Genomic DNA, 21,878 nt, shown 5'->3' on the forward strand with positions numbered 1-21,878 from the left:
TTAAGCCAAAAACCAAAAAGATTTCTACTGATGTCATCTATTCATACGTGGCAAAATGAGTGGCGATGGAGGCGTGTGGACGATCTGCAAACGCCCACACGTGTAGGCGATAGTTTTTCCGTTCATCTAAAAAGGTAAAATATGATACGCATGATGATTGTTGGCAAAAAAACCAGATTTTTCTTTTACTATTCACAAGGGTGCATATGAGCCCAGGATTAGAATCCATATCCGCACATAAACATTTTTTTCCTGGTCATGGGAAAACTGAAGTCAACTCCATTGAACTGAACAGAGTGGAATAAATCAGGCTCCAGAAGCAGAGAATCTGCATTCATACTCATCGTCAGTGGTCTTTTAAGCGTAAAATGCTATCCAATCGTATGGATATATGTACTAGCATCTGAGTGGCGCCAAGAGCTCTGTTCTAAGCTGACTACAAAGTGGCTTGTCAGGCTATACAAAAATGTGGGGTAAGGCGTGGTACCTTCACAATGTGTTTCCTACCACGATGGTCAACGGTGTACAAAAGAGCAAGATGGCCCCTTCCAGCAGTGGCCATTCTCATAATATTTGCATATTCCTCGTTGAGACTGCCCTCTTGACGATGATCTTGACGACATACCGCTGCCATGATCTTGACGATGATCAGACGACCTCCTAGAGTGGTTCGAGCTACCACGCCGTGAATCATTGCCCTGATAGCTACCCCGCCGTGATTCGTTGCCATGACAGTGCCTATCATGGTGTTGATTCGACTGGCTGCCTCGACTAGCACTGCCAGAAGATGGATGCCAGCTCTTGTTGCTCCCTGGTGCCTCTCCCCAGCCAGCAGAATTTGAATTGGTGCTTCCCTGTCTCCTTTGTGCTTCTGAAGAGCTTTTAGCTGTTGGTGTTGTTTGGTGACCTGAAGACGAGTTACGGTTTTGGCTGCCACTCTTGAAATTCACCTTTGAACTCTCACGGGCTGACGAATGCCGACCTGGAGTTTTTCTCCCCTCCGGAGATGAACTTGATCGTAACCAGCCTGAGGCTTGTGTGCTTCCCTCTAGAGATGAACCCCAACCTGAACCTTTTGTGCCTCCCTCGAGAGATGAACCCCAACCTGAACCTTTTGTGCCTCCCTCTAGAGATGAACCCCAACCTGAACCTTTTGCGTTTACCTCTAGAGATAAACCCCGCCCTGAACCTTTTGTGCTTCCATCTACAGATGAACCCCAGCCTGAACCTTTTGTGCTTCCATCTACAGATGAACCCCAGCCTGAACCTTTAGTGCTTGTCTCTAGACATGAACCTGATTGCCATACTGAAGCCTTTGTGCTCCCCTCAAGAAATTGGCCTGATGCTTGCCTGCCTGAAACTTTTGTGTTCCCGTCCAGGAATGAGCCTACCGGTTGCCGACCTGAAGCTTTTGTGCTCCCCTCCAAAGATGAGCCTAATGGTTGCCCGCCTGAAGCTTCTGTGCTCTTGAGAGATGAGTTCAACAATGCAGCACTTGGTTTTAGTTTTACCTAATCAAGTCAGAAGTAACATGTTTAGTTGGACGTCAATCCTCAGATATTTAGAGGATCATGTTGCTAGGATTTCTCTTTTTGAAAGACACATCACGCTTGGACCTCAAGCCCTAGATCTTACAAATAAGGATTACCTGCTCTGGCACTCCACAATCTGTGGAAGCGCTTGGGTTGCCTTTTTCCATCTTTTCCTCTGGTGTTGGTGATATTTCACCAACAGCGCTACTTCCTCGGGCTACTACTGCCTCCTCTATAATGCATGAAGTATCTTTTCCATCAGCTCCAAGATCTGTAGAAGATGGTGTAAGATTCTCTGTCAAGTTAACAACAAAAACAGGAAAAGACTATCATTTCATTACCTGAGGAGGGTTGGAGAGCAGGTGTTGGTGAAGACAATGACCACATGTCATTGCTTGGGTCATCTTGAACACCCCACAGAGCAGAATCAACAGCTCCGCCTTGATAGTAACTAGGTTCACCCCAAGGAGATAGCGCAATAGGGCTAGAGCACTGCGGCCTTTCTTCCTCAGCTGAAGCTGGGGTGACATTTTCCAAAGGCATTCCAGCATGCACATTATAAGTTCCACAGTTTGGTTCTGTCAAAGATCCCAGCACATCACAAACTCCAGCATCAGAGACAGAACTAACAGTTATGTTATCTCTCTTAGCTGATGTGGCATCTCCTTTTAGTGGTGCTGTTTGAGTGACACAGCCTCCATCTTTTAGATCTCTTTCTTCTACACATGATGTTTGTGTTTCCTTAAGTAATTGCAAGCCAACAAATTTACTTGAAGGCGGACCAGATGTTTCTGACACGAAAGCTATTGAAGAGTGGTCATATGCCTTTGTAGCTGAATCTTCAGGTGCTACTGATGTTGACCCTGACTTGTTCATCACAGGCTGCTTCCTCTCAAATTTTGGATTTGGACTGGGATATTGATCTTGAGTGCCAGGGGATAACACTGAATCAATTTTAGGCTCAAAAAGTTGATTAACTGAAGCATTTGATGCATCAGGGGGGCATGGTTTCTGCAGATTCATGATCTCCTTGGTCTTGCTTGAACTAGAAGTGCATGTAAATGAAGTTGATTGTGCACCGCAGGCAGGAGCTCTTGACTGACTAGGAATGCCCAAGGCTGAATTGGATTCTCTTCCATCAACAAGATTTGACCTTGAACAGCTCTCAGGCTTCATGTTACTCTGGCTGTTGTGAATCTTTGGTGCTGGGGTTGGACTACACAAACCACCGGTTTCTTGGCGATTGTTGTGTTCCCCAATCTTTTCTCGGGGGACCCCATCACCATGAGGTCCTGTTGATCTATATGAACCAGCAAAAGATGGAATGGTGCTTGCATAGTTTGCCTGATGCTGAATCTGGACACTAGAAGCCAGTGGCTCCCAGCATGTTGTTGATGGCAAAGCTTCACCCATAAAGTTTGGACTTTCTCTTCTCAGAGGAGGATGGTCAGAAGACTGGCTGGGTAACCCAGAAGAGTAGACAACATTATAGCCAATAGGGGAAGTAATGTTTCCAGTCATACTTGGGTTAATTCTATCTTGCCCAGAGCCTGCCCATGCAGATTTATTATTGTTAATAACTGGCGTAGGTTGAATGATATCTTTCTTCTGTGTTGAGAGCACTTCAGTCAGCAACAATGAGTTCTCTTCACTCTCAAATGTGAGCCATATCTTCATGCCACTTGGGAAATAAGTAGTCCACTTGGATAGCTGTGAAAGAGTAAACGGGCCCTGAACATTTCCAGAAGGGTCCTTGTAGTGCCATACTTTTTCTGGCTCCGTGTCACTTGATACAACCCCAGATGACGGAACTGATGCAGCATCACCCGCTGTATTATTTAAATCAATGCGAGGCCGAGGAATATTCAACCCATTTGCTGCCTGCAAATTAGTGATACTTCCTGCTCCTGGTATATGTGTTACGCCCTCCGTAGGAAGATTTAAACTAGAGTGACAACTAGCATCGGGACATTTTTGTGACAGGTACTGCACAGCGTTTGATTCTGTCCCTTCTTTTCCAGGAAACAGAAGATCTGGTCCATTCCTATTTATGGTCAAATCAACTGCATAAAAGTCAATAAGTTCTCAGAAAATTAATATTTACTAGTGGAACATAAATTGTAGAATATGATTAACAGTCAACAGGTGAAGTACCAGTTGTTTCATCATTCCATTCTTCAGCAGATTCATAAGTAGGAGCCATATGGGGGTCAACATGTACTTCTGGAACTTCATTAATCTTGCGTGCTATTTCTTCAGGAGTGTTCAGAAGTTGTAACTTCTCTACGCACTCTCTTAGTGTATGACATAGTTAAGGATCATCAAATGAAGGTAGCACCAATAACAACACTTAAATGAAGAGCACACATGATTACCTATCTTATGCAAAAAGAAAGCCAAACATAAATTAATTGGGATTATATGACAGGATAGATGCACATGCAACATCTTTAGAACACTGAATGATAGCTCGGGTTTGAAGATGAAAGATGGTTTCCACCATATCATTTTATGTAACACAAAATAAAGGAAGGATGAGAACAATACAAAAGTTGTTTATCTCCATTAAATGAGGGTCACAAAATATTGTGTTCTCTTCATAAAGATAACCCTCAATAAGGCCGATACTATTCGGTAAGTGCGAGAAACAAAGTTCGGAGATAAGAAACTCCAATTGAAGACAAAACAACATAAACGAAAAATAACCGCCAAAGAGGTTGTGAGCTAAACCCGGTACCTAGCAATCCCATGTAGTATCTTCGTTCTCCAGAGAGGTTATGAGAAACTCTCAAAAAAAATTACAAATTCTAAACCCTACAATAGCACCGTCCTTGGTCACAAATGTTATGAGTTAAAGTTTGCCAGAATAAATGTGTCCTCAGGCCAACAAATATGTGCACAATGGTAGTTTATTTGATAGCTTTAAAGGTTCAGCTATGGTGAGCATATGCATGCCAAGCCATGACTAAACAATCAAGGACTAAAACAAGATCTTCACACTATACGACCCACAGAAACACGAACACCAACGCTAAGATAAAAAATATAACAATAGCTCAACATGGTAAGTTAGAAGGATATTCTTTTCGGCGTCCAGTTTCGCTAGCACGGTCACGGAGATGGCTCAGCCTCTGCTTTTCATTTACCAACCACTGAAAAGGATTTAACACACAATAAGTGCTGTTAGGTCAAGCTAGAGAACCTATCGGTTATTACCAAATAAGCAACCTCATCACATCGCCAGCTTTTATTTGTTAGTGTAGTACTTACATCATTAATTTGCAGAGATTGGAAGCTTTTGGCTATCTCATATATGTCTCCCTGAATTAACAAGATGAAGAAAATAATTCAGACATACACAATTTGGTAACTTAGGTATCAGACGGATCATCATAAATTGGATCTTGATAAGCAGTACCACTTTAAGTCGAGGAATTAGACCATACTTCATGCTCTGGCGTAAGCGTTTGCATTCATCCTACATTATACAAGCAAACAAGCCAGTTAGATACAACAAAACGTAAGAGACACTCATCTAACACTACCCCCACATTCAGCAGTCGGAAAATTACATCTAAGAGCTAGTGAAAAAAAGGGGGAGATAGAGATTGGCCAGCATATACAGTGGTGATACTGAATCATAAGGTCTATAAACAAGAATATTGTTGCAACAAGATCCAAACCCAACAATCAAATTCAAATACTAGATTGATTCTTGGAAAGCAGATAAGACATAAGACACTAAAGATGTTAAAAGCTTGCGAAAAAGAGACAAATGAGTCTGTAAATGATCGACAATAGCCCCTTATTGCACAATACACATGATCAAATAAAAGATGTCCAAATCCAGTGTCAAAATTAGACATAATCACTAACAAATTCGAGAAGGCAGTATTGAGACGCAGCATCAACCTTTGATGGTCGTGTGTCATTTACTATAGACTATAGTAACTAGTAAGATCCATTATGAATAGTTGTTTCTCGTGATTCTAGCACAACAACAAAGCATGTTTCTTAAAAATTGAAACAACGATTTTGTAGCTCAACGCCTTAACTAAACATTAAAATTGTGCATTGATGATCTAAAATGTGAAAATAGTTGCCAATTATAGTCATTCATAATGTATTTTTACAATCAAATGTATGTTTCACTTGAAAGTGTATACTAAGTTCGTTAGCCAACAAAAACATGCCAACACCTAACAGCATTTCCGGTCAGTGAAGGCTCACCCGATATTATAGGTATCAAACAAATAAATGTATAAGCAACATGTGTCCTTGCATGCATTACCTGCGTGAAATCCTGATTTGAGATCGTATCCATTGTGATCACTTCCTTCTTATCTAAGTTTGATATCTCAAGTGCACAGTCTGTTGTCTTCTTACCAACACTATATCGTTCTGCAACTTTATGTGTACCTGCATACAAAATCATTTTAGTTAAATTACAATTGAGTAGCTAATATCGGTAAATCAGACAGGAGTAAAAATCTTACCAAGAACTTTGACTAGGCGATACATATCTTGCTTTTGGCCAGAACCCGGAATTCTTATCCTCACAAAAGCACCAGTAATTTTCTCAGAGAATGCAGCAACATCATCAATGATATCCTCCATCAAGCTGCGGCGCAAGTATATTAAATTGATATTATGCATGTCAATGGCTGCATAATCCTCTAGATTAGCTGGTAGATCTCTTTCAAGCTTCTTATGAGTCTTCCTCCTCTTATCAGAGCTTAACTTAGTTCCCATCTCACTATGTCCTCCACTATCTACTTGTGCTGAATCTGGCTCACGGGCTAATTGGGTATCACCATTTAATGCTGGAGTCTCTTTCACATGAAGATGAATCTCCAAAAGTTTTAACATCTCGAAATGACCAACACGTGGTTTCCTAAACAGACTACTAAGCCTTGCATCACAAATAATTTGACTTTTTTTGCGAGGGTCACGAAGATTATTTTGCTTTATATACTCAAGCAACAGAACCTGAACATCAAATTGGGAAATTTGAGACACATCACCATTTCTCATGTGCCCAATGAATCCCAGCAGCTCCGGTGAGGCCCATTTCGTGTCACCCGACAAATCCATGCCTTCAAATGGTGCTCCCTTGGGTAAGCTTTCAGAACCTTTAATTGAAATTTCACAGTTCCTTGCAGTATTAAGACTATGATTTTGCCGCTTCCGGCCCCTTTTCCTTAAAGAAGTACCCCGACTTCGTTTCCTCGAAGAGCTGTCAGAACTGACATTGTGGTCATTGTTTGCTTCATATCGCTCACCAGATGACTCCTCTTTTTCTCTCCTAGCAGAAATGCTTCGAACAGTCCAATTGCTTTTGGCACTGATTAGTTCTTCCAATGTTAATAAATGCTTCCCTTTTACATCCAGCCAATATAACTTGAAGAGATATTCCCAACTATTTTTATCATCAAAATCAACCATCACCTGGCATCGAGAAAAAATATGATAACAAGTCCATATGACACATCACAGGCACATAATCAATCAAAAAGGAAACAAGAATAGACCATTTCATGATTTATGCAAATCAAACCTAGAATGGAAGTATTGCTTGTTCCTAGCATCTATCTATACAATCTTCGTCCCAAACAAAGCAGATTTCAACTTTAATAGTATTGCATGTTGCAGGTAGGCCTCTGCCAAAACAGAAGATTTCCGCACTGCAAAAGACTAGATGATGGCCAAATGCAGTACCAACAAGGCCCCAAGAAAGTGAACAATTATCAAGCATATACCCGCATGGAACTTCTTAAGGGCATTAAAGTTAGGTGCAGTAAATCTCAGTCATCTAAGCTAAAAAAAGGAGAATCACCATATGTTCAGATATCAGCAAACAGTGCGAGCAAAGTTGCATACTAAAACGGATAATGAATGAGCACAACCAAATTTAGCCATCATATGACGATGGTGTGCCGATTCAGCAATTTAGGTATGATCGTATCAGTACTTATACTTAGTATCTAGTTTATTCAAATGCATCAGAATGGAAATTAGGCCACACGATCATTATGTATTGTGCCTTTTGAAGGTGACATCAGAGTTCCGTGGTTGCATATCTGATTCAAGCTAGTAGCATAATTTTATAATGCAATTTCAACACAGGCAAAGACACATGTGGCTAAACTTAAAGGCAATACAGTGGATAAATTGACTCAGCAAAAGCTACCAACTTAGCATGCACAGAAATCCATAGCTACAGGCCTGCAGCTCATATAACAATATTACAACCTCGGTAGAAAGGCTAGGATTTAGATCACGCAATAAAGCATGCAACGTAATCAGGAGACCTAATACAAAAATATATATATAATGAAAGAAATTACTAAGAAAATAACATGGGGACTAGGGAAATGTTCCCATATTCCATGAATTGGCATTCAAAACTTATTACTACCTCCATTCCAGTGAATAAAGCATGCACGCATTTCAAAATTAAACTTTGACCGTCAATTTAACCAACAAACATAAGTTATGCAACTTAAAAATTATACCATTGAAAAGTTCTTCCGAATATGAATTCATTAGTATAATAACTTTTGTCACACATACCCCACATTTAGTTGTTTAAATTGATAGTCCAAGTTCAATTTTGGAATACGTGTGTGCGGTATTCGCTGGAATGGAGGAGCATTTTCCTTACAGAAACCGAGGTCACAATCTATGCACTTGCTGACTCATGACTTGCAGTGTTAACTCGACTTTTTAGTGCCACATTATTTTTCTGATTGAAATAGCCTAACTGAATGGCGGTGTTTAGGGACTCAACTGGAAAAATTAGGATGTATGTGTGCCCAACTTTACTTTGATTAAAGTTTTGGGCCAATGGCGATATATTCATTTAATAGCTCAGCACTGTCGAAGATGCATAGTTAGGAAAATGTCAGTGTGACGATGACCTGAGTCACACGTGTCACCCTCATGATGGATGGTATTTTCATAATTATACATTTACTGTGCTGCTGAGCTGACTAAAATGTAGTGGTGGTTTGTCCAAGGAATGAGAGAAGGATGTATGAACACTCTGGTTCCATAGAGATGCACATGTTTTAGTGTTTGCATACAGATGCTTCTGTGCTTCAGAAAAATGGAACGTGGTATACAATTTAAGGGCCAACAGTACAATACCTTTGTAGCATCTTGGTCTTTGGACTCTATCAACAATATAGTGGCATAGCAAGTGTCACAGAAGCCCTTGTTCCCTCTAACACCAAAGAATTTGCCCTGTTTGACGCATGCCTTGCAGAGGGAGTAAGTACAAGTATAGCACATGTACTGTGCTGCCTTTTCACAGCTGCTGCAAATGTGCCAACCTGGCATGTGTGGCATCAAGATACAGGACAGGTCAGATTGAACTATCGTTTCTGAAGTTAAAGGGTTGGCGCATGCACATAGCCACATACTACAATGTAATCGTATATGATAACTAAAAAGCAGCTATTTATCGTCGTGGTGCTTCTTGCCCCATATGGTGTAATGCCAACCGAGCATATCCAGTTCTCCTACATAAACTCAACACGTAAATCTGTTTCGACTTCACTATATAAACAGCCTTATAACAGGGCATGTACACATCAACAGACAACTGATCATGAAGACAAATGTGTAGTAAAAAAAGTGGAAATGGTTCAACACTAACTGGGCATAAGCTATATTGCGGAAAAAAGCATCTTACAAACTCTACGTCTATAATGAATGTGATCGGGCATTCATGCTGGAGGTTCGGGAAGGCAAGACTACATATCCAAATTACTTTACTGAAGGGGTATGGAAGAAGATCAACGCTGCTCTTAGGTAAATCAGGTTCTTTCAAATGTTACCAATTTCTTTCAATAGAGCTTTTGTCTGCCATTATCAGAAGTATTAATATGCCAAATACTATATGAATATCCAACACACTGCAGCATTGATATTGTGATTATACTCCATGCAAATACTAGAATGACCAAGACATACCACAATTCCACTTGCCACGGGAGCGGAAAAACGACTCGTCACGCTTGATGCAGGCAGGATGGTACACCTTGGAGCAACCCCTGCAGCCACAGAACAGGGTTTTCAGCCTTGTCGAGGCAACGAGTCCAACCCGCACTGGTGCACACAGGATACAGAGGAAGATAATAAATAATAAAGCTAGTATTCGCGCGCGCACCTGCGGTCGCAAACCACGAGGCTGCCCCCGTCGAAGCAGATAAAGCACACCACCTCCTCCTCGTCATTCTTCTTCACTGGCTTGGGCGGCGCAGGCGCAGCAACCGCTCCGTCCCTGTTCTTCCGCGGCCTGCCTCTCTTCCTCTTCACCGGTGCCTCAGCCACGGCAGGTTCCTCCTCCTCCTGCTGCTGCTGCTGCTGCTGGACCGGGGCCGCGGCCTCCATGATCGAGCCGAGGAAGTGCGAATCATCAAACCCCTCCGTGTGACGAGGCGGGGAAGGCTCCTTGTTCGAGGCAGGAGCCTGCAGCCACGCAGTGAGACGGTGAGGGTGTGCCGACCCCGCTGGTGGCGCTGGAGGCGGCTGGCTGGGCCGCGGAGGGGGAGCGGGGTCCGGCATGGGAGGCGGCGGCGGGAGGCGAAGCTCGGGGGGCCACTCTGCCTCGCCGGGGGAGAGTATCTGCCCCGCGTCCATGGGTCAGCAGGGCCTCGCGCGAATCCAGGGCAAAAACCCTAACCCTAGCTGAACCTCGCGGGCAAAGCCTCTCCACCCCGTCGCCGCGGCCCAATCCGCGCGGGTAGGTCGAGTTGGTGTACGACCACGAGCGCGTGGGGAGAGTACAGCGAGCGAGGTGGAGGGAGAGGGAGAGAGACAGACACAACACACAGAGAGAGAGAGAGACGAGCCGACTCGAAATGCAAAAGGACGGTGCGGTGGCGGTAATTAGGCCGGGGCATCCGGGGTAAAAACCCCAACGATCGGGGGGCGGAGTGGTGGGTGCGCTCCAGGGGGAGGGAGCCCCGCGAAGTGGGGGGCGTGTTGCTGTGGGGCCGCGCTTTTTCGGGCGTGGTCCCCGGACCCTTTCCTGCCCCGCGATTGGATGGCCGGGCCGCGTGGTTGGCTCGGAGGCAGTTATTTGGCTCACGCCGTGGCGACGGTGGTGGTGGCCGAGGAAGGACGTGGTTGCTGCTCCTTGCTGATCATTACTCAAAAAAAAAAAATGCTGCTCGTTGCCGATCGGCCGAGGCCGTTGTCGTGCGTGTTTTCTCGCCTGCGCCGTTTACCTACGGTTGCCGGTCAAAATCAGCTGGGCCCTCGAGCTCACTAAGTAGAGACTACGGGGAACAATGAAACATGATTAGCATACAACACAGGTCTCCAGAATCTGGCACAAATCCACTGTGATCTACTCATATACTACATATCTGCAGCTTTCATATGTTTTATGGATGGCACGTGTAACATGTGCGCGGGCTCTCACTATTGAATACGCCATTTTCTGTGTGTCTCCTAAGAGCATCTACGCCCAGCAAATTCGGGCCCCTTTACACCCGACGTGGACATGCCTGGACGTGTCCACGGACAAAATCTAGCACATGCACTATGATCCGATCGTATACTGCATATTTGCAGCTTTTATATAATTTATGAATGGCACGTGTAACATATGTGCGGCTTTCGCTGTTGAATACGCCATTTCCTTTGTCTCCTAAAAGCATCTAGGGCAGGCAAATCCGGCCCCCTTACACCCGTGGCGGTGCGTTCGGGCGGGTCTGCAGACAGTGCTAGGCGGCCTTTTTATATGGGCTGCCACACATCCAAACACCTTAAATGCGAAGCTTTGATCCATACAATTCATATACGTCGATCGTATGATACGAATTGTTCGAATTCAACATATCAAAACAAAAGAAAGCAAATCATAGTTCAACAACAATTTGGAAATGCCAAAAAGAAATCAATGCTCGAGCCTGACGAATGCCTCACTGGCTGGCCGAATCACTCGTCGGACGCCATCCATGCGGCCTGCTCCGAGGACATCCTTGCGTCATGCTCCGCCTACATCCTTGTTGCATGCTTCGCTGCTACCGTGGCCGCCCTCGCCGCCTCGTACTCCCTACGGTCATTGATCTCCTTCTTCTTCTCTGCAACCCACTTCTTTGCATGTTCATCCAAGAGGGTTTCGTCTGCTAACATGATCTTCGCATCCTATGCATCCTCTGCGAGTTGCAACCTGTCCTCTCAAGCTCAATCTCTCTAATGTCTTGGCCTTCTCGAGCTCTCATTTGATCGCCGCCTCTTCCTTCTCCAATTCGGTCTTCTCCCTCTCAATTTTCAGTTTCTTATCCACCCTTTTTCGATCTCAATCCATCCTCTCCTTTTTGCGCATCCAACATGAGTTTGTACCTCTACTCTTTCTTGTTCTCCATCACCGAAGAAATGCATGTCCATGTGGCGGACATTTTTGTAGCCATGTCGTCACGGGAAGCCCTTGCCTTCTCCCACATGTTTCCCATGACTTGCCGATTATCCTTTGGTACGGTGGCTCTCGGCGACGATATTGTCCAACCCAATTGATTGGTGGAAGCTTGAGCCGTCATTCCTCTTCTTGTCGGCCTTGAGAGCGGCCATAAGTTGTGTCCACTTTGGCTTGCCATTTAATATGATCCAACAATGGCTAAAAGCAAATGACTTGTTATCCGTTTCGTGATATAAAGTGGCCGCCATCGCTGTCTAGCAAACAACAATGTAGAGCACGAGAATGCAAACGCAAGAAGCATATGCAGATGATGGCAAGATGAACCAATTGGGCCCCATTTGACAGCTCAGTTTTTTTGAAGTGTTGTGAGAATACCACCGTTTTCTAAAATACCATAGTTTAATTTTACCGTGAGTTGTTTGGCAACCACAAAAAAACAGTAGTATTCATATTGTGGTATCGTCAAAACCATGGCATTTTCTCTACAATAAAAAAAGAACCTCAGGCCTCTTTTTTTTAAACAGAGCACGCGAAGAAAACAAGATTGTTCATTATCGCCTTCCTCCCTCGCAAGTCATCGACGTCGTCCTGAAGATCGTCATGTTGGGGAACGTGGTAATTTCAAAAAAAATCCTATGCACACGCAAGATCATGGTGATGCATAGCAACGAGAGGGGAGAGTGTCGTCCACGTACCCTCGTAGACCATAAGCGGAAGCGTTATGAGAATGCGGTTGATGTAGTCGTACGTCTTCACGATCCGACCGATCCAAGTACCGAACGTACGACACCTCCGAGTTCAGCACATGTTCAGCTCGGTGACGTCCCACGAACTCCGATCCAGCAGAGCTTCAAGGGAGAGTTCCGTCAGCACGATGGCGTGATGACGGTGATGATGATGCTACCGACGCGGGCTTCGCCTAAGCACCGCTACGATATGACCGAGGTGGATTATGGTGGAGGGGGCGCCGCACATGGCTAAAAGATCAACTTGTGTGTCTTGAGGTGCCCCCCTGCCCCCATATATAAAGGAGCAAGGGGGAGGTCGGCCGGCCCTAGCAGGGCGCGCCAGGAGGAGTCCTACTCCCACCAGGAGTAGGATTCCCCCCTTTCCTAGTTGGACTAGGAGAGAAGGGAGGGGGAGAGATGGAGGAAGGAAAGGGGGGCGCTGCCCCCCTCCTAGTCCAATTCAGACCAGAGGGAGAGGGGGCGCCCAACCTGCCCTGGTCTCCTCTCTCTCTCTCTCCACTATGGCCCAATAAGGCCCATACATTTACCGGGGGATTCCGGTAACCTCCCGGTACTCCAATAAAATCCCGATTTCACCCGGAACTATTCCGATATCCAAATATAGGCTTCCAATATATCGATCTTAATGTCTCGACCATTTCGAGACTCCTCGTCATGTCCGTGATCATATCCGGGACTCTGAACTACCTTCGGTACATCAAAAACACATAAAATCATATTACCGATCATCATCGAACTTTAAGCATGCGGACCCTACGGGTTCGAGAACTATCTAGACATGACCGAGACTCGTCTCCGGTCAAGAACCAATAGCGGAACCTGGATGCTCATATTGGTTCCTACATATTCTACGAAGATCTTTATCAGTCAAACCGCATAACAACATACGTTGTTCCCTTTGTCATCGGTATGTTACTTGCCCGAGATTCGATCGTTGGTATCTCAATACATAGTTCAATCTCGTTACCGGCAAGTCTCTTTACTCGTTCCGTAATGCATCATCCCGCAACTAACTCATTAGTTACATTGCTTGTAAGGCTTATAGTGATGCGCATTACCGAGAGGGCCCAGAGATACCTCTCCGACAATCGGAGTGACAAATCCTAATCTTGATCTATCCCAACTCAACAAGTACCATCGTAGACACCTGTAGAGCCCTTTATAATCACCTAGTTACGTTGTGACGTTTGGTAGCACACAAAGTGTTCCTTCAGTATTCGGGAGTTGCATAATCTCATATTCATAGGAACATGTATAAGTCATGAAGAAAGCAATAGCAACAAAATAAATGATCATCGTGCTAAGCTAACAGATGGGTCAAGTCAATCATATCATTCCCTAATGATGTGATCCCGTTAATCAAATGACAACTCATGTCTATGGCTAGGAAACTTAACCATCTTTGATTCAACGAGCTAGTCAAGTAGAGGCATACTAGTGACACTATGTTTGTCTATGTATTCACACATGTACTAAGTTTCCGGTTAATACAATTCTAGCATTAATAATAAACATTTATCAGGATATAAGGAAATATAAATAGCAACTTTATTATTGCCTCTAGGGCATATTTCCTTTAGTCTCCCACTTGCACTAGAGTCAATAATCTAGTTCACATAGTCATGTGATTTAACATCAATAGTTCACATCTTTATGTGATTAGTTCACATCTCCATGTGACTAACACCCAAAGGGTTTACTAGAGTCGATAATCTAGTTCACATCGCTATGTGATTAACACCCAAAGAGTGATCATGTTTTGCTTGTGAGAGAAATTTAGTCAACGGGTCTACCCCATTCAGAGCCGTATGTATTTTGCAAATTTTCTATGTCTACAATGCTTTGCACGGAGCTACTCTAGCTAATTGCTCCCACTTTCAATATGTATCTAGATCGAGACTTAGAGTCATCCAGAATGGTGTCAAAGCTTGCATCGATGTAACTCTTTACGACGAACTCTTTGTCACCTCCATAATCGAGAAACATTTCCTTATTCCACTAAGGATATTTTTGACCGCTGTCCAGTGATCCACTCCTGGATCACTATTGTACCCTCTTGCCAAACTTATGGTGAGGTACACAATAGGTCTGGTACACAGCATGGCATACTTTATAGAACCTATGACTGAGGCATAGGGAATGACTTTTCATTCTCTTTCTATTTTCTGCCGTGGTCGGGTTTTGAGTCTTTACTCAACTTCACACCTTGTAACACAGGCAATAACTCCTTCTTTGACTGTTCCATTTTGAACTAATTCAAAATCTTGTCAAGGTATGTACTCATTGAAAATATATCAAGCGTCTTGATCTATCTCTATAGATCTTGATGCTCAATATGTAAGTAGCTTCACCGAGGTCTTTCTTTGAAAAACTCTTATTCAAGTATCCTTTTATGCTATCCAGAAATTCTATATCATTTCCAATCAACAATATGTCATCCACATATAATATTAGAAATGCTACAGAGCTCTCACTCACTTTCTTGTAAATACAGGCTTCTCCAAAAGTTTGTATAAAACCATGTGCTTTGATCACACTATCAAAACGTTTATTCCAACTCCGAGAGGCTTGCACCAGTCCATAAATGGATCGCTGGAGCTTGCACACTTTGTTAGCATCCTTTGGATCGATAAAACCTTCAAGTTGCATCATATACAACTCTTCTTCCAGAAATCCATTCAGGAATGCAGTCTTTACATCCATTTGCCAAATTTCATAATCATAAAATGTGGCAATAGCTAACATGATTCGGACGGACTTAAGCATTGATAACCCACAAGTATAGGGGATCACAACAGTTTTCGATAAGTAAGAGTGTCGAACCCAACGAGGAGCTAAAGGTAGAACAAATATTCCCTCAAGTTCTATCGACCATCGATACAACTCTACGCACGCTTGACGTTCGCTTTACCTAGAACAAGTATGAAACTAGAAGTACTTTGTAGGTGTTGTTGGATAGGTTTGCAAGATAATAAAGAGTACGTAAATAAAATGTAGGGGCTGTTTAGATAAAGAAACAATAAAGTAAATATAGCGAGTGTGGAAAAGTGGTGGTAGGAGTTGCGAAATTGCCCCTAAGCAATTGACTACTTTACTAGACCGATAGCAAGTATTATGTGGGAGAGGCCACTGCTAGCATGTCATCCCTTACTTGGAATTCTATGCACTTATGATTGGAACTATTAGCAAGCATCCGCACCTACTAATGTTCATTAAGGTAAAACCCAACCATAGCATTAAGATATATTGGTCCCCCTTCAATCCCGTATGCATCAATTTCTATGCTAGGTCGAAGCTTCTGTCACTCTTGCCCTCCAATACATAGTCCTATCAACATACAACTAACCCTATGGTGTGATCCACGCGCGCAATCATATGATGGGCACCAAAGGATAGCAACATAACCACAAGCAAATTAAATCAATCATAGCAATTCATCAACCACCGATAGGACAACGAAAATCTACTCAGACATCATAGGATGGCAACACATCATTGGATAATAATATGAAGCATAAAGCACCATGTTCAAGTAGAGGGTACAGCGGGTTGCGGGAGAGTGGACCGTTGTAGATAGAAGGTGATGGAGATGTTGGTGAAGATGGCGGAGGTGTTGGTGTAGATCGCGGTGATGATGATGGCCCCCGGTGGCACTCTGGTGCCACCGGAAGCGAGGGGGAGAGAGCCCCCCTCCTTATTATTCTTCCTTGACCTCCTCCCTAGATGGGAGAAGGGTTTCCTCTCTGGTCCATGGCCTCCATGGCACGGGAGGGGCGAGAGCCCCTCCGAGATTGGATCTGTCTCTCTGTCTCTCTCTGTTTCTGCGTTCTCAGATTCTTCCCTTTCACCGTTTCTTATATTCCCGGAGATCCATAACTCCGATTGGGTTGAAATTTTAACACGATCTCTATCCGGATATTAGCTTTCTTGCGGTGAAAGAAGGGCATCAACCGCCTTACGGGGTGGCCACGAGGGTCAGGGGCGCGCCTGACACCCTGGGGGGCGCCCCCTACCTCGTGCCCCCCTCGGGCACCGTCTCGCGTGGATTCTTCTTCCCAAAAATCATATATATTCCAAAAAAAAGTCTCCGTCAGTTTTTATTCCATTTGGACTCCGTTTGATATGGATATTCTGCGAAACAAAAAACATGCAACAAACAAGAACTGGCACTCGGCACTGGATCAATATGTTAGTCCCAAAAATAGTATAAAAAGTTGCCAAAAGTATATGAAAGTTGAATAATATTGGCATGGAACAATCAAAAATTATAGATACAACGGAGACGTGTCAGCATCCCCAAGCTTAATTCCTGCTCGTCCCCGAGTAGGTAAATGATAAAAAATATAATTTTTTATGTGGAATGCTACCTAGCATAATCTTGATCACATATCTAATCATGGCATGAATATTAAGACACGAGTGATTTAAAGCAATAGTCTATCATTTGACATAAAAACAACAATACTTCAAGCCTACTAATAAAGCAATCATGTCTTTTCAAAATAACATGGCCAAAGAAAGTTATCCCTACAAAATCATATAGTCTGGCTATGCTCCATCTTCACCACACAAAATATTCACATCATGCACCCCCGATGACAAGCCAAGCAATTGTTTCATACTTTTGACGTTCTCAAACCTTTTCAACTTTCACGCAATACATGAGCGTGAGCCATGGACATAGCACTATAGGTGGAATAGAATATGATGGTGGAGAAGACAAAAGGAGAAGATAGTCTCACATCAACTAGGCGTATCAACGGGCTATGGAGATGCCCATCAATAGATATCAATGTGAGTGAGTAGGGATTGCCATGCAACAGATGCACTAGAGCTATAGGTGTATGAAAGCTCTAACTGAAACTAAGTGGGTGTGCATCCAACTTGCTTGCTCATGAAGACCTCGGGCATTTGAGGAAGCCCATAATCGGAATATACAAGCCAAGTTATATAATAAAGATTCCCACTAGTATATGAAAGTGATAACTCAAGAGACTCTCTATATGAAGAACATGGTGCTACTTTGAAGCACAAGTGTGGTAAAAGGATAGTAACATTGCCCCCTTTTTTTCTTTTTTTTGCGAGCTTCTTTGGCCCCTTTATTTATTTATTTAGGCTTCTTTGGCCTCTCCCTTTTTTGGGCAATGCTCTAATAATGATGATCATCACACTTTTATTTACTTACAACTGAATATTACAACTCAATGTCTAGAACAAAGTATGACTCTATATGGATGCCTCCGGTGGTGTACCGGGATGTGCAATGATCTAGCGTAGCAATGACATCAAAAAACGGACAAGCCATGAAAACATCATGCTAGCTATCTTACGATCATGCAAAGCAATATGACAATGAATGCTCAAGTCATGTATATGATGATGATGAAAGTTGCATGGCAATATATCTCGGAATAGCTATGGAAATGCCATGATAGGTAGGTATGGTGGCTGATTTTAGGAAGGTATATGGTGGGTTTATGGTACCGGCGAAAGTTGTGCAGTACTAGAGAGGCTAGCAATGGTGGAAGGGTGAGAGTGCGTATAATCCATGGACTCAACATTAGTCATAAAGAACTCACATACTTATTGCAAAAATCTATTAGTCATCGAAACAAAGTACTACGCGCATGCTCCTAGGGGGATAGATTGGTAGGAAAAGACCATCGCTCATCCCCGACCGCCACTCATAAGGAAGACAATCAATAAATAAATCATGCTCCGACTTCGTTACATAACGGTTCACCATATGTGCATGCTACAGGAATCACGAACAGCAACACAAGTATTTCTACAATCCACAACTACCCACTAGCATGACTCTAATATCACCATCTTTATATCGCAAAACTATTGCAAGGAATCAAACATATCATATTCAGTGATCTACAAGTTTTATGTAGGATTTTATGACCAACCATGTGAATGACCAATTCCTGTCATCTCTCTAAATAGATATAAGTGAAGCAAGAGAGTTTAATTCTTTCTACAAAAGATATGACCGTGCTCTAACAAATATAAGTGAAGCAAAAGAGCATTCTACAAATGGCGGTTGTCTATGTAAAGAGAAACACGCAATCCAAACTTCCAATGATATAAGTGAAGCACATGAAGCATTCTATAAAGCCATACTCAAAGAATATAAGTGAAGTGCAAAGAGCATTCTATAAATCAACCAAGGACTATCTCATACTAGCATGGTGCATAAAAGAAAAATGAAAACTAAATGCAAAAGACGCTCCAAGATTGCACATATCGCATGAACGAAACGAATCCGAAAACATACCCATACTTGTTGAAGAAAGAGGGGATGCCTCCGCAGCATCCCCAAGCTTAGACACTTGAGTCTCCTTGTATATTTACTTGGGGTGCCTTGGTCATTCCCCAAGCTTGAGCTCTTGTCTCTCTTCCTTCTTCTCACATCGAGACCTTCTCGATCATCGAACACTTCATCCACACAAAACTTCAACAGAAAACTCGGTAAGATCCGTTAGTATAATAAAGCAAATCACTACTCTAAGTACTGTTGAAAACCAATTCATATTTTGTTTTTGCATTGTGTCTACTGTAATATAACTTTTTCATGGCTTAATCCACTGATATGAATTGATAGTTTCATCAAAACAAGCAAACTATGCATCAAAAACAGAATCTGTCTAAAACAGAATAGTCTGTAATAATCTGAACATTCACCATACTTCTAATACTTGAAAAATTCTCCCAAAATTAGGAAAAATAAAACATTTGTATAGGAATACAATGCAGAAAGAATAAGAACCATTTGACGTTCCAGCTAAAAATGTAAAATCGCGCACTACAGCCAAAGTTTCTGTCCTGCACCATCCAAACCATCAAGCAAATGTAAACATCCTAAAGGCAAACCTTGGCACATTATTTTTATAATACAATGGACTTGTACAAGGGGATAATTATTTTTGTTGAAAAGTTTCTATAATCAAGATTCACAAAGTTTCAGTGAGCATGAACAAAGTTCAAGGAGCTCTCCCACTTCAACAATGCTTGTCTTTCTCACTTTCACTTTCCTTTTTGAAAAAGTTTCGGGTTCCCCTTTTTATTTTTGTTGTTTTTAAACTATATGAAAGCACTCAACAGAAATAAATGACTCCCTAAAACTTCCGGGTTGTCTCCCTGGCAGCGATTTCTTTAAAGCCATTAAGCTAGGCATATAGTGCTCAAGTAATGGATCCACCCGGATCCCAAGGTATATCAAAGCCAATTTTAATTAACAATGATTTGTAATTTAGTGGTGAGCACAAGGTAACATATATCATGTAATGACGAAGTCTAACTCTCTTCCTATGCATCGGCATGTCATAAAAGAACAATTCATGCACACATAGTAAAGGCCAATGCATAGTATAAACAGTTTCTTGCAATTTTATTGTATTGGAAACATAGAGAGGTGGAGATATAGTTCCTCTCTCATAATAATTGCAAGTAGGAGCAGCAAGCACATGCATATTATATTCATCAAAATCATCATGCGCAACGGTAAAAGACAACCCATCAATATATTCCTTAATAAGTGCAAACTTCTCCGATATAGTGTAGTTGGGAGAATTCAAAAAGATAATAGGACTATCATGCGTGGGTGAAATAGCAACAATTTCATGTTTAACATAAGGAACTATAGCAAGTTCATCTCCATAAGCATAATTCATATTGGCATCTTGGCCACAAGCATAGGAAGCATCATCAAAAAGGGATATTTCAAAAGAATCAACGGGATCATAACAATCATCATAGCAATCATCCTCCGGTAAGCACGAAGGGAAATTAAACAATGTATGAGTTGAAGAGTTACTCTCATTAGAAGGTGGGCACGGGTAGCTAATCCGCTCTTCCTCCTTTTGTTCTTCGCTCTCCTCCTCATCTTTTTCATCCAATGAGCTCACAGTTTCATCGATTTCTTCTTCCATAGACTCCTGCAAAATATTAGTCTCTTCTTGGACAGCGGAGTAGTACTCAATATATGGTTCAACATAGGCATTAGAAGCATAATTATCATAGCAATATTTAAATATGGCAAAAAATTTAGATTTGTAAAGAGTAACATCATATTTTTCAATCAAAGAAGCAATTTCATAAGCACCCTTAAAAGCAACAAATTCTTCAATTTGTTGAACATCATAGTAACTATAAACACCCTTATCATAAGAGGATACGATTCCATTATCACTAAACAAACATTGGTAGGGAAGGTCTTTCTTAGGGTCTTCAGAACAACAAGTATAATCATATATTTCACATAAATTCCAAGCATAGCATTGCAAACAATGAATTTGATCCAGTAAAGTTTTCCCTTTTTCAGATATTCGGTGTCGCACAAAACAAGCATGCTCATCTAAAGATTTGCCCTCAACTAAGCTAGTTGGGGTTTCAGCACGAGCACAAAGGGATCAAAGATGATCCAAGTAATAAGCTTCAGTAGTGTGATAGATTTTGAGTGGTTCTTCAACCATTGGTTTAGTAGGTACAACTAAATTTTTTGGTATTCTGCGTTTCCTACCCATAACTAAAGATAGAGAACAACTAAGAACAGCAAATAAAAATTACTTAGTGATAAAGCAAACAAGCACACACGAGAATATTCACCCCACGCTATTGCTCCCCGGCAACGGAACCAGAAAAAGGTCTTGATAACCCACAAGTATAGGGGATCGCAACAGTTTTCGATAAGTAAGAGTGTCGAACCCAACGAGGAGCTAAAGGTAGAACAAATATTCCCTCAAGTTCTATCGACCACCGATACAACTCTACGCACGCTTGACGTTCGCTTTACCTAGAACAAGTATGAAACTAGAAGTACTTTGTAGGTGTTGTTGGATAGGTTTGCAAGATAATAAAGAGTACGTAAATAAAAAGTAGGGGCTGTTTAGATAAAGAAACAATAAAGTAAATATAGCGAGTGTGGAAAAGTGGTGGTAGGAGTTGCGAAATTGCCCCTAAGCAATTGACTACTTTACTAGACCGATAGCAAGTATTATGTGGGAGAGGCCACTGCTAGCATGTCATCCCTTACTTGGAATTCTATGCACTTATGATTGGAAATATTAGCAAGCATCCGCAACTACTAATGTTCATTAAGGTAAAACCCAACCATAGCATTAAGATATATTGGCCCCCCTTCAATCCCGTATGCATCAA

General features: G+C 42.4%; 1 pseudogene; it reads right to left on the reverse strand.

Moving 5' to 3' along the window:
- Positions 1-261: 261 nt before the first annotated feature.
- On the reverse strand, positions 262-10,384 carry LOC119271484 (annotated as a pseudogene).
- Between the last annotated feature and the right edge of the window lie 11,494 nt (positions 10,385-21,878).

The sequence above is a fragment of the Triticum dicoccoides genome, chromosome 1A (assembly GCF_002162155.2).
Source record: "Triticum dicoccoides isolate Atlit2015 ecotype Zavitan chromosome 1A, WEW_v2.0, whole genome shotgun sequence".
Taxonomy (NCBI): Eukaryota; Viridiplantae; Streptophyta; class Magnoliopsida; order Poales; family Poaceae; genus Triticum; species Triticum dicoccoides.